This window comes from Silene latifolia, chromosome 9, assembly GCF_048544455.1.
Source record: "Silene latifolia isolate original U9 population chromosome 9, ASM4854445v1, whole genome shotgun sequence".
Classification (NCBI taxonomy): Eukaryota; Viridiplantae; Streptophyta; class Magnoliopsida; order Caryophyllales; family Caryophyllaceae; genus Silene; species Silene latifolia.
This window is the reverse complement of record NC_133534.1, coordinates 131,371,324-131,384,913: the sequence shown is the minus strand read 5'-3', so window position 1 is coordinate 131,384,913 and position 13,590 is coordinate 131,371,324. Positions and strand designations below refer to the sequence as shown.

The following is a 13,590-nucleotide window of genomic DNA, read 5'->3' as shown; positions in this document are numbered from 1 at the left end:
CAAAGTGTCTTCCGGAGCAAGTTCGGTACCCTTTGGACGCTTCTTACCTCTCGAACGAGGCCTTTCTGGTAATTCCTCGCTTAAACGAGCACTAGCAGGCTCTTGAATAAGCTTCCCGTCATCAATATCACTCGATCGAGCAATGTGTTCACTCGATCGAGCAGTTTCTTCATCAGCTTCAGTCGATCGAGTAAACTTACCACTCGATCGACCTACCTTATCTTCTGCTTCACTCGATCGAGCAGGAACTCTACTCGATCGACCAGATTCTTCACCATTTCCACTCGATCGAGCATCAGACTTCAGTCGATCGAGTAACTCTTGTGTCGTGAGTCCTTTTCTCTTAACGAACACTTGTTCATCATCGATGACATGACTTCCTGTCCCGATTTACGTACTTGGGACCTTCATAAGAAAGACCGCTTCTCAACTCTATCGGATGCACCGTCTCATTTGGGTTCTTGTCATTTTGAGTCGGTAGATGACCGGGCTTCCTTGAAGATTGATTTTCAGCCAGTTGGGCAACTTGAGTCTCAAGTGCCTTGAATGCCGTGTCCTTCTGTTGTAATTGCTTTGCAATGGACTGCATCATGGACTTTAACTCACCTATCTCACTCACCCCACTAGATGACGAAGCACCTTGGTTAGGAGGGTTGAAAGACGGAGGCTTCGATAGCGTTGTTGCTTCGGTGTGGAGGGAGGCGCTCGCTGATTCGGAGGAGCGGTGGGGTTGAGTACGTTCTGGTTACTCCACCTCAAATTAGGGTGGATATTCGGCTCGTAATGAGTGTTGTTTTGCCTGTAATGTTGAAAGGCAGCACATTGCTCATAAGGACTAGGACAATAATCAGCGACATGTCCATCTACCCCACACCTCGCACGAGCAGAAGGGACCGTCTGTCATAGCATTAACATGGTACATTCCTCCCTTGAGAGCTCCCCCTAGTTTGTACTTGTCGAACCTCGCGGTAAGGGCTTCTAATGCGACTCGAAGAAAGGATTCAACGGCTCTCCTTTGGTTTCCTCTTGAATTCCCGTATTCAGCCCTATGAGTGGCTAAATCATCTATAATCTTCCACCCTTTGGTTGTTCCCAAGTTGTCGACAAATCGACCATTGGTTGCAACATCTAATATAGCCCCTCGATCATCATATAAACCATTGTAAAAATGGTTACACAGGCTCCACTTTTCGAAACCGTGATGCGGTATGGTCCGCACCAGTTTCTTAAATCGAAGCCATGCCTCGTGGAAGTTCTCGTCAGGCCCTTGTTTGAAACTTGTTATCTGAGCTCGATGGCGATGGTTCTCGGCGAGAAGTACTTCTTATAAAACGCCAATGCTAGCGAATTCCAATCTGTTATGCCGTGAGCAGCTCGGTCCAAATCCCTATACCACTCCCTTGCAAAGATCGCGGAGTGAGAAGATGAACATAGTTTCTTTGATCTCGATCGGTGTCACGCCGGTGGGAGGAGGTATGGAGCAGCGATAATCAATGAAAGTCTCCATATCTTTGAGCTGCGTCTTGATTGCAGCTCCCGAACTGATTTTTCTCGACCATATTGATGTATGCAGGCTTTGGCTCGAACTTCCTAGCATCTCCCGGCAGTTCGAACCCTTTATAGAGATTGTCAGCCGTGGGCTCGGAGTGACTAGCAATGGTTGCTTCCTCGGCCATTTCGGGAAAATCTGGGAAAGTAATAGACTCAACTGATGAATTGGAAACTGGAGAAGACGGTGGATTGTCTTCGAAAAGCTCGTTCTCGTAAAAGCTACCACGAGAACTAGGCTCTTCCTCTGCCTGTTGTTCTTGAAATAGTCTCCTTTTTACGTGCAGAGATCTCTCAATCTCGGGATCAAAAGGTAGTAGTGGACCACCTTGCGACCTGCGCATAAGAAGAAACTACAGCCAAGATATAAGAATAGTTTAAGGAACGATGTTCCTTAAACTAAAAGAAGAATTAAAAATAAAACAGCTAGTAAATTGAACAATTGCCTCCCAGAATAAGCGCCAAAATTTGACACGTCTGTCGCGTGCACTGTCAAAAATAAAACCTAACGGTCTCAACTAAAATGTAGTAGAGGCAGTCGAGTATCGAATCCACAGGGAGGTAATGCAACTACAGCTATCTATTTCTAATCCTATGGTAACAATTGGTGTTGATTAAATTTTTGGTTCTAAACTACGGAGTTGAAAGGAAAGAGAAATAAGCAAAGAGCAGTAAAGCAGGAAGTGAATTAAAACTATCAATAAGAGGGGGACATGTCGGGAATTCGGTTCACTACGGTAGTTCAACAACTTAGCAGTAAATGACTCAGACGAACTAATGCGAGACGGATATTAGAAGGTCCTTTCGGTCCACTTCCCACCCTAAAATACCACTAACTTAACTTTCGTCCTCATTAGGGTAGTCTACTGTTTATAGCAGGCCTATTTAGTCCAATCTTTCGATCCAGGATTAATTGTAGCCAGATTAATGGGTGACATAGAAGCGTGCACTCAACTAGGTCGAGAATTACAGTTATATTGCTATAGTGACAGAGTCTCTTATCGGTTCATCTAATTCATTCACTACATCGTCATTATTCTACCGCAGATTCCCTAATCCCAACATGAAGGGGTTTAGCTACTCATACTCATAATTAATCTAACAGCAGATAATTTCCCAGCAGATATCATAATGAAATAGTAATAAAATTCAATAATAAATAAACTAGGGCAGAAGAATAAATAAGGGCAACAAGAAATTAATGCAACGAAAGGTTAATTATTATTGAAAGAAGAGAGGAAATTACAATCCAAGCAAATTCCGGCGTAAAGAACTCGTAATCCGAGTGAAGCAATCCCAAAATGAAAGTAACAGTGGAGAAAGTGAAAGTAGCGTAGGAAGTAACAGTGGTTTTCTAATGTCAAAACTTAGATAAATAAAAGAGATGATAGAAAAGAATGACTAATAACCTAGTAAATCATAGGTTAAATAGCCAAAACACCAAGTGTTTATGCGGAAAAATAAAACACGGACTGATTAAAGCCCATAATGTCGAAAACCTCTCGATCGAGTGGATTAAACCACTCGATCGACCAATATCTCAGCAGAAGTCCCTCGATCGACCAGCAGGGTACTCGATCGAGGACTTGGTCGTGTGCATCTTACTCGATCGAGTAAGGAATAGCTCGATCGAGCCTTGGGGAGCTTAGGGACCACTCGATCGACCACCAAACAGCTCGATAGACCACTTGGGTCTTCAATTCAGCTCACGTCTTCACCCAAATGCCTCGTAATGCGTGCAACGACACTTCCAGGTGCAACATCTCACTCTGGGACAATCCCGTCTCCTCTAAATGCATGCAAAAAGGACGAAAAGGAGTATGGTTCCGCTACTTCCGCGATCATTCCTACAAAAAGGACAAAATACACCAAAGTAGCCAATTCGGGGCAAAATACTATAAAAACAGTATAGGAATGCATAGAAATACGTGCTGAAATAGGCCAAAAAGACTATACATTAGGCACGTATCAAGTAAATCGTCATTTGCGAACCTGAAACATACTATATTAGTTTCATACTACATTAGTTTCACACCAAAACTGATGTAATTGAGACCAAAACCGATGTAATTGAGACCAAAACCGATGTAGAATCGTGTAGTATAGGATTGTCATTTACATTACATCAGTTTCAGACCAAAACCGATGTAATTGAGACACTATTAACATCGCTTTTCACCTATAACCGATGTTAATAATATACTATTTACATCGGTTTTAGACCAAAACCGATGTAATTGAAACACAATTAACATTGGTTTTCACCTATAACCGATGTTAATTGTATACTATTTACATCGGTTCTAAAACCGATGTTAAGATTAAAATACTAAATACATCGCCCACAGAAACATTGCCACAAAAGCGATGTAAATGGGGTGAAATAACCGATGTCAATGAGACTTTTTCTGCTAGTGGTTGCATGGTTTCAAGGGTCACCTTGGAATAAACGGTAGCCAAGGAGTTATCACACCACAAGGTACTCTTGACTAGGCCTTAATCCATGGGTCAAAGGAAACTAGCATGAGACATCCTAGGGTGTTTTACAAGTATTCTAATGAGCAAAGTCTTAAGAAGAAAAAGTATCTACAAAGGCCTTACATACACTTGTCAAGCTTCCCAAATAGATGCTTTCACAAAAAATTTCCTAAAGTGCAACTATATGCCATGAAGCAACTAACATTTATACAACCTAATGCATATGCTTCTACCAACTAGTATGCTATATAAGCTAAATGCAACTCCTACAATCACATTGGTGTAAACCGCATCAATCAAAATAAAGCCACATAGTCATTAACATAGAGAGGAAAAAGGAGATTGGAAAGATCATACCATGCGGTCTTCATAATCCTCATGTCTCGGATGTGGCGTAGTCAATCAATGTGATAGAAGGACAAACAAACACAAGAATATACAAGAATATATAATTCTATACTATAAAGGAATGAACATGTTTTTGGTTTTTCAATTTTTCAAATTTTTATCGTTTTTATGTTTATGAAATAAAAAGACATGTTTTTGTATTTTTCAAAATTTTTTAATTTTTATCATTTTTGTGTTTAAAAAGTCAAGTTAAAATTTCCCATCCCCACACCAGTATGGGCATTTCCTCAATGGCCAAAACGATAGGAAATTATGCAAGCTAAATGATAATGCATGATTTCTACACTACTATGCAATCTATATGACATATACACAAGTGATGCATTCTATACTACACAAGTGATGCATTCTATACTATCTATTTGGCTCAATATCCTCCCCTCTTACATCTAGCTAGGCAAGGACTCCTTGATCCATCTCTTCCTTTGCCTAGTTGGGCGGATAAAGAAGCCTTATTTCCGGGTGCATCTAGGGACGTGGTGGAAGACAATGAGGTTGTTGGAAATGGTGAAGAATTTGATGATAACATTGAGGAAGAAGCAAGTGGAGATGATGAAGGAGATGGTGAAGATGATGATGAAGAAAGTGATGAAGAAAGTGCCAAGGAAAGTGGCAATGTGACCACTTCTCATGAGGGAAGTGGTGATGATGATAGCATGATGGAAGACTAGCCTTGGAGACTCCTACACTCCCATGGTATGTCTATATCTCTTTGTATTTTATTTCATTTTGATCATTGTTGGAGGAGTCCTAGCAACATCAAAGGACTCACACCTCGGTACCATTGAGGTGTTCTTTATTGTTCCCATTTTTTTGAAAATCCAAAATGACAATCTAATTTCATGCATAGCATAGTGTGTGCATGAACTATACCCATGCTTTGACATTAGCAATAGTGTCTTATTTGGTTTGGGGAAGTTAATGCATACACAACGGGAGGTAATCTAAGTTAATGCATACACAACGGGAGGTAATCTAAATTATCCTCTCCGTCATAACAAAAACCATGCATCATGTAGTGTAGCTTAGTGTAGAATTGCATTTAGTATAGAAATCATGCATCATTTTGCATAATTTCCATCATTTTGGCCATTGAGGACAATGCCCATATTAGTGTGGGGATGGGAATTCTAACACTTAACTTTTATTCAAAAACCATAAAAATTGAAAAATTTCAAAAAAAATCAAAAAAATCGAAAAAATTGAAAAACCAAAAACAAGTTCATTTCCTTTGTATATATTGTCTTGTATATATTGTGTTTGTTTATCCTTGTTCACTTTGATCGACTACGCCACATCCGAGACATGAGGATATTGAAGACCGCATGGTATGATCTTTCCAATCTCCTTTTTCCTCTCTATGTTAATGACTATGTGGCTTTATTTTGATTGATGCGGTAAAAACAATGTGAACTTAGGACTTGCATTTAGTTTATATGGCATACTAGTTGGTAGAATCATTTGCATTAGGATGTATAAATGTTAGTTGCATCATGGCATGTAGTTTGCATGTTAGAAAAATTTTGCGAAACCGTCTATTTGGGAAGCTTGACAAGTGTATATAGGCCCTAGTAGATGCTTTTTATTCTTAAGACTTTGCTTGTTAGAATGCTTGTAAAACACCCTAGGATGTGTCATGCTAGTATCCTTTGACCCATGGTTTAAGGCCTAGTCAAGAGTACCTTGTGGTGTGATAACTCCTTGGCTACCGTTTATTCCAAGGTGACCCTTGAAACCATGCATACTTCTATCATTCATCCATGTTCTACCACATTTTTGTCATCAAAGGGAATGGGCACAAAAAGAAATCAATTTGAGTTCAATGAAATGAAAAGTGAAAGAAAGTTTGCAAAAATGCATCAAATGAAAAGAGGAGCAAAAATAGAACTCCTATACTTCAAATACAAGGCACCCTCGTTACTAATTGGGGTGACTTTGAAAATGTTCAAAAAGAAATGCAAAAAAGTTGTCAAGTATTGAAAATGTCAAATGATCAAAAGAAATGGCAAAAAGAAAGTGTTCTCAAATGTTATATGCCACAAGAAATTGGGGGGAAAAACAAAAACAAAAGCAAACTCCCCAAATGAAACTCAATTACTATCGATCCCTTTATCCATCATATCCATTTTTGTGCATGGTAGAGAGGGGACGACCCTTCTTCTTGTCTAGGCAAGAGGGGGAATTCCGCGATCCTCCAGTGTTTCTAACACCATAGGGAGTCTACTCTTGACAAAAGCATTTAACGATTGAGGACAAAGGTACCCTAGCTTGACATCTTTTGGAGGTGATTTATTGGTATCCTTCTAGGCTTAGTAGTTTGAACAAATTGCATCTATGAAGGATTGTGTACCCTTGAATTGCTTCCCTTATAGATAATTTCCGCCACTTAGATGAAGAAAGTGGCTATTCTTTTGTAGATGCATCCATTATGTGTTTTTGTGTGCTTAATGTTTGGATGTGTCGCCATTTTGGCAAGACCCACCTTGCCTTGCAAGAAGGCATCCTACCTCATGGTTGTCTTGTTGTGAGTTGAAGGGGCGGAGTGAGACCCGCTAATTGTCTCATATCGGCTATTATTATTAGGTGAGGTTAGTTTTGGTCCTAGTCTTTGTCACCTCTTTACTCGGGACGAGCAAAGGTTCGGTTTGGGGATATTTGATGCGACCATAATTGGCGCATATTTAGCCCCCGAATTACCATTGTTTCCATGCTTTTTAGTGCCTATTTGGGTCATTTCTTATCTTTAGTTCTTTGTTTTGCATATTCTTTGAGATTTTGATCCCTTGGTAGGAAAGGAGTAAGAATCTTGCATTTTCATGGCAAAACGAGGCTAAATTGATTGTATTCAATGACCAAGCATCAAGGAGAAACAAGACTAGAAGGCCTTTGTACATATTATAGTAGAAAAGCATTGTTGAGAAAAGGATCCTTGAGTCCCCAAGGAAATCCCCAAGGAATTCATGAAGAAAAGGGAAGAAAAGAAGAAGAAAAGCTGCTGCCAGACAATCCGAACGGATTGTACACAATCCGTCCGTCCGCCCTCGCCAGTCCGAGCGTCCCTCTAAGGAATCCGCTCGGATTCCACCTCGCCAATCCGAGCGTCTTGACCAAGAATCCGCTCGGATTCTCCAGCCCAGATCCGGCCGTCCCGACTCCCATCCGCACGGATTTGATGACAAAGACGTTTTCGTTCTTCAAGCCACGATAAGAGAAGCCCTTCTCTCGGACAATACCGGAGTCTCCTTGCTCAACTTAAAAAGTGTAATTACTAGTTTAGCCCTTAGTTAACCCTAATGCATCCTCCCTAATTTTCACTATAAATACCCCATTAGTCTAATTAGAGGAGCATGTTCTTCTTATCAATAATTAGTGTAGTTAATATCAATCAAATCTCTCTTCAATATTGTAATCAAATATTAATCAAGTTCTAATTCAAGTTTTAGTTCTTTAATCTCTCTCTTGTTCTTCCTTTATTTTGGGTAATTAGAAGATTATTGGGTTTATTGGGAGATTGACAACCTTCCATCAATCATCAAGTTCTTCTATTATTCTTTGCATCTTTATTATTGGAATCATTAGTAGGTATAATCTCTTAATCCCTTTTTTAATTATTGCTAATTACTTTCATTTATTCATCATGTTTCATTATGTTAGTATGATTGACAACCTTTCTAGCATGATCAATATGATAATGAGTGAGTAGTCTCTTAGCTAGGGTTTAATGGGTGATTAGGGAAACCAACATGGGGAATGATTCATGCTTAAATTAATATGCTTTCATATCTTATTTGCTTGCTTGTTTTGATCTTAATACATGCACATGTTATATTTGATGAAATGCTAAGCCTATGAATCCTTGCATTTACTATCATCTTCTATCCTTTCAACTTGACTTGTAAGACATAAACCAACTCGAGTCTTGTTAGACCATGCATGTGTTGAGTAGGAAAGATTAAGTCGACTTGTAGGTGTTGTACAATCTAATCGATTCGGCTCCGGGACCCAAACTTTCCTAGGATTGTAAGATATAACCCAACTCAATCCATCACAACAATAATTGCTTGCTTATAATTTGAGAACATGTTTGTATGATCATATCCCATGAATCCCCTATGAGCCCATGACACCCTAGTGCCTTTAATCAATTGTTTACACCCCTTATTTTATTCATCTTGCTAGTTTACTTTCATTGTTATTTTAGTTTAGTAACCTTCTACATCAACCAAATTTGTGACACCCCTAGACACTACTAGTTACAATAGAATTCTCATTTCAATACCCGTCCCTTGGGATCCGACCTTTACTTGCCTCTTTGGTAATTGTAGAGTTGCTCGTGGAGTATAAATTGTGTTTTGTATCGACCATTGACCAACGACCACATATGCTTAATTGTGAACACCAAATGGCTCCGATCAAAAATGGCGCCGTTGCCGGGGACGGTGTTTAATTGATTTAAGATTTCTTTTATTGTTTTTAGTTGTGTCTTTTTCACCTTGGGGAAGTAAAACTCCTCAAGGTTTGTTCTAATTGTTTTCGAGTTTTTTGATATTTTGCATGTCTAGAAGGTTACAAAGAAATTTGTTACCTTTTGACCTTGAAATCGAAAGAACCTTGACGAATAATAGAAGACTTGTTAGGAGGAATTTGGGAGGTGTTGGTGAAGTTGTTCAACCCACTAGTGAGTTTGTCAATCCTTTCGCAATAGAAGGAGAAGAGAACCCATTAAACAATACCCCACAAAATCCACCTACAATGCCTAAATTCTCGTCACACTCTATACCCACCGAGGAGGATCTACCAAATGGTACTCCTACCCCACAACATCTCACCGGAAACTTTATTGCCAAGTCCGCCTTCATCCAACTAGTTGAGAGGAGCCAATTCGGGGGAATGCCTAGTGAGGACCCTCATTCTCATATGGAAACCTTTTGCGATTATTGTGAAGCTATCTCTCAAACGGGCGTGACTCAAGACCAAATAAGATGGGTCTTATTTCCTTTTTCGTTAATCGGCACCGCAAAGCAATGGTTGAAGGGCCTTGATAAGGCCACCCTTGGAATAGATTCTTGGAAGAAGCTAGCTCTAGCTTTCTACAAAAAATTCTACCCACCGGAAAAGACTAACATGCTAAGAGCTCAAATTACGGGTTTTAAGCAAAGGGATGAAGAATCTTTGTATGAAGCTTGGGAGCGGTTCAAAGGTATTTGTCGCTCATGTCCTCACCATGGACTTAGCGAATGGTTTTTAGTGCAACAATTTTGGAATGGTTTATATGAAGATTCAAGGAACGTTCTCAATATGGGATCAAATGGAATGTTCACCGAAGTTGATGACAATCAAACATGGAACAAGATTGAGGAAATGGCGGTCCATAATTCACAATATAGTAGGCCTCGCAAGGCTACTAGAGGAGGAAAGTATGAAGTGGACACCGTGACTCAATTAGGTGCTCAACTTAGTGCTCACATTGACACAATCAACTTGAAGTTTGAACAAGCTATGGCTAGGCTTGAGGAAAAATCAAAAACATCAAAGCATCATGTCATTGCCATGACGGCATCCTCATCAATCCCAAGTGGGATATGTGAGAATTGTGGAACCTTGGGTCATGACTCAAGTGAATGTAGGGGAACAACCGAACAAGTTAATGCTTTCCAAGCTTACAAAAGTGGTACCCCTTATTCAAATTTTTACAATGAAAACACCAAGTTCCATCCAAATCTCTCATACAAAAGCCAAAATGCTCAAAACCCTCAAAGAACATACACTCCACCACCCATGAGAAATCAAAATCAAAGACCCTTTTACAATCAAAACCAAGGTTACCAAAATCAAAATCCATACAATCACCAAAATGACCAAGGTTTTGATGTCCAAAAAGCGGTCCTCCAAATGCAAAAGAATCAACAAGAATTTTTCACTCAAATGCAAAAAGATAGCCAAGCAAAAGACACCACCATCAACAACATTCTAGCTCACACCAAGATGTTGGAAACACAATTGACTCAACTAGCATCTTCAAGCTCACAAAGACAAAAGGGGCAATTACCACCTCAAAGTAATCCCCCTAGACATGAAACGGTTAGTGCCATTCACTTGAGAAGTGGTACAAGATATGAAGCACCAAAGAAGCAAGTTGAGAATGAAGTTGTGAAAGCTAGTGAAAATGAAGTTGTTGTGCAAAGTCCCAAAGAAGGGGAATCATCAAAAGAAGAAAGTTCAAAGAAAAATGAAGACAAAGCCAAAGAGAAGGAACCCATTGTGGTTAGACTTCCTTTTCCAAGTCGTCAAGCCAAGCCCAAATTTGATGATCAACTTGGAAAGTTCATGGAAATTGTGAAGAACTTAGAAGTCTCAATTCCTTTCACGGAATTAATCAATCACGTTCCGGCCTATGCAAAGTACATGAAAGATATCCTCACAAAGAAGAAGTCGATCCGGAAACTTGAGACTATCGCCTTCACTAAGGTGAGTAGTGCAATACTTCAAGGGAGTTCACCTCCAAAGTTAAAGGATCCGGGAAGCTTCTCAATACCGTGTACCATTGGCGACACAACGATCAACAAAGCCTTATGTGATCTAGGGGCTAGTGTGAGTGTCATGCCGTACTCGGTGAGTAAAAGGTTGGGAATGGGAGAGCTTAAGTGCACCAATATCACTCTTTAAATGGCCGATAGATCGACGAAGACACCACTAGGGATATGGGAAGATGTCCCCGTGCGAATTGGGAAGTTTTTCATCCCGGTGGACTTTGTCATTGTTGATATGGAGGAAGATTCCAACATTCCAATCATCTTAGGAAGACCTTTCCTACACACCTCGGGTGCGGTGATTGATGTGAAACATGGAGAGCTCACTCTAGAAGTGGGAGATGAAAGCATAACTTTTAATCTTGACAAGACCATGAGAGCTCCTCGTTTGCATGAGCCATGTTTCATGATTGATCATTATAGCCGAAAAGATGAAAGGAAGAAATCGGAACTCCAATGGAGGAAGAAAATTGAAGATGCTCCATTCAAAGAGCAAGTGAATTGTGACAAGGAGAGCTTGCAAAGCTCATCAAAATCAACCAAGGAAGAAGATGATGGCCTCATTGGCCAAGAGAAGAAATTGGGAGAGTTGTCTCCATCTAAGCAAGAGATTTTCAATGATCAACTCAATGAAGTTTGTGGTCTTTGGGACGACGAATTTGAAGGGATTTTTAATCCCTACATTGGGCATGCCATCGATCATGATCAACAACAAGAGCCACGGTCTATTGAGGACCTCTACCACAACAATGAACAAGCTTTTGATTACTTCTTTAAGGTGTTGAGCAACATCAACAACACCTTGAACATGCCCCCTTGACATCTCATCAAGAATGAGAGTTTGGTGGAGTCCTCCTAAACCACCATTTGTAAATATTTCTAACTCCCTAACTTGCTTTTCAATTTTTGTATTGCATTTTTGTCATTTTTGGATTTTATTTACTTTGATCAAAATAATTGTCATGAAAAGAGAGAAGTGAGGGAGGGATTAACAATTTTAATTGATGTGTAGTGCTTTACCTTAGTGTGGGGATGGCAATTGCCTAGGCTATTCATGCCTTAGTAGTGCCCCCACAATGAAGAACACAAGATTTGAAAGAAAGAAAGAAAGAATGATAAGGGAATGCGTTTGTGCACGGATGGAACTGAATCCGTGTACACAAGGACCAATCCGAGCGGATTCCTGAGAATCCGCCCGTCTGAAGAAGATCCGAGCGTCCTGCTAAGAAGACGCCCGTCTTGGGCTGAGCTGAAATTGCAAAAATTCTTGACTGTTGAAGAATCCGAGCGGATTTCTGGAAAGACGCCCGTCTCACAGAATCCGTCCGTCTTGTGAACAAGACGCCCGTCTTGCAGCTGGGAAAAACAAAGAAAAATCTCTGGATAGAAATCCGTCCGTCCTGCACAAAATCCGCCCGTCTCACAAAAAGAATCCGAGCGGATTCCCCAGAATCCGCCCGTCTCTAGGCGGGATTTTTGAATTTTTGAAGCTGAAGAATCCGCACGGATTGCGCCCAATCCGCACGGATTGTCCCTGCGTTTTGAAATTGTCGAGCTCTTTAAATACCCATCCCACCTTCATTCATTCATTCATTCATTCATTCATAAACACTACCCATAACAACAAAACCCTCATCCTCTCCATCTCAAAAACAAAAACCCTCAACAAAACTCACCAAAATCAAATCAAACCATCCTTCAAACAACAAATCAATCACTCCATCTTCAATAACAATCAAAACCAAGCACAAAATCTTCACCTTTGAGTCGATTTTTTTTTTTGATTTCATAAAGGCAAAGCCTTTCACTTCCAAATCGATTTGGGCATTCTACAAATTGAAGATTTTTGACTCTTTACTTGGTTAGTTCATCAAATGGCAAGAACAAAGGGAGCAACAAAGGCACCAAAAGCAAAGGCTCTCTCTCAAAGGCAAAAAGCTCTACAAACAAAGAAAGCTTTGGCAATGGTGGTAGCAACACCAAGCTTGGAAGTGCAACAACAACAAATTTCTATGGGAGCATCACCTTCTACTCCGGTAATCGATCAACTCTTACATTATCCGGAGGTAACTTTCATCTCCGATACCCATAGAAATACATTTGTCAAGTTTGCTATGAAACAAATCCAATCCACCAAATTCATATGTCAAGATGCTTTAGAGAAGTTAGGTGTTCTTGAACAAACAAGAGTCTTTTTCAATGCCATGGGTTTGAAGAAATTGTTTGAAATGAAGGAAGTAACATACCCCTCCCTTGTCTTGGAATTCTTAAGTTCTTTAAAAGTGACAAAAGTTGAGAATAGGGAAAATATTGAGTTTCGTCTAGCTAACACTAGTAGACGCATTACCTTTCTGGAATTGGGTGGAATTTTGGGTCTTAGCGATGCACATAAATATTATAAGCAATATGGTAAGTATGACCCCGAGCCTCTTTGGGAGGCAATCTCCGGGAAGAAATTTGAAGATTTTTATGCTTGTCGTTCTCTTTTGGTCCATCATCCGGGCATAAGAGTATGGCACAAAGTTGTGGGAAATACCATAATTGCTAGAAAAGACACCAATCATTTCACGGGACTCGATTTTATTCTCCTTGAATCAACTTTGAATATTGGAAGAATTCACACCAA

General features: G+C 40.0%; 1 non-coding gene across 1 annotated transcript; it reads right to left on the bottom strand.

The window, feature by feature from the left end:
- Positions 1 to 9,558: 9,558 nt before the first annotated feature.
- On the bottom strand, positions 9,559 to 9,665 carry LOC141602815 (small nucleolar RNA R71). The gene has a single exon (XR_012524723.1). It is a non-coding gene; the product is annotated as a small nucleolar RNA R71 (small nucleolar RNA).
- Positions 9,666 to 13,590: the final 3,925 nt, after the last annotated feature.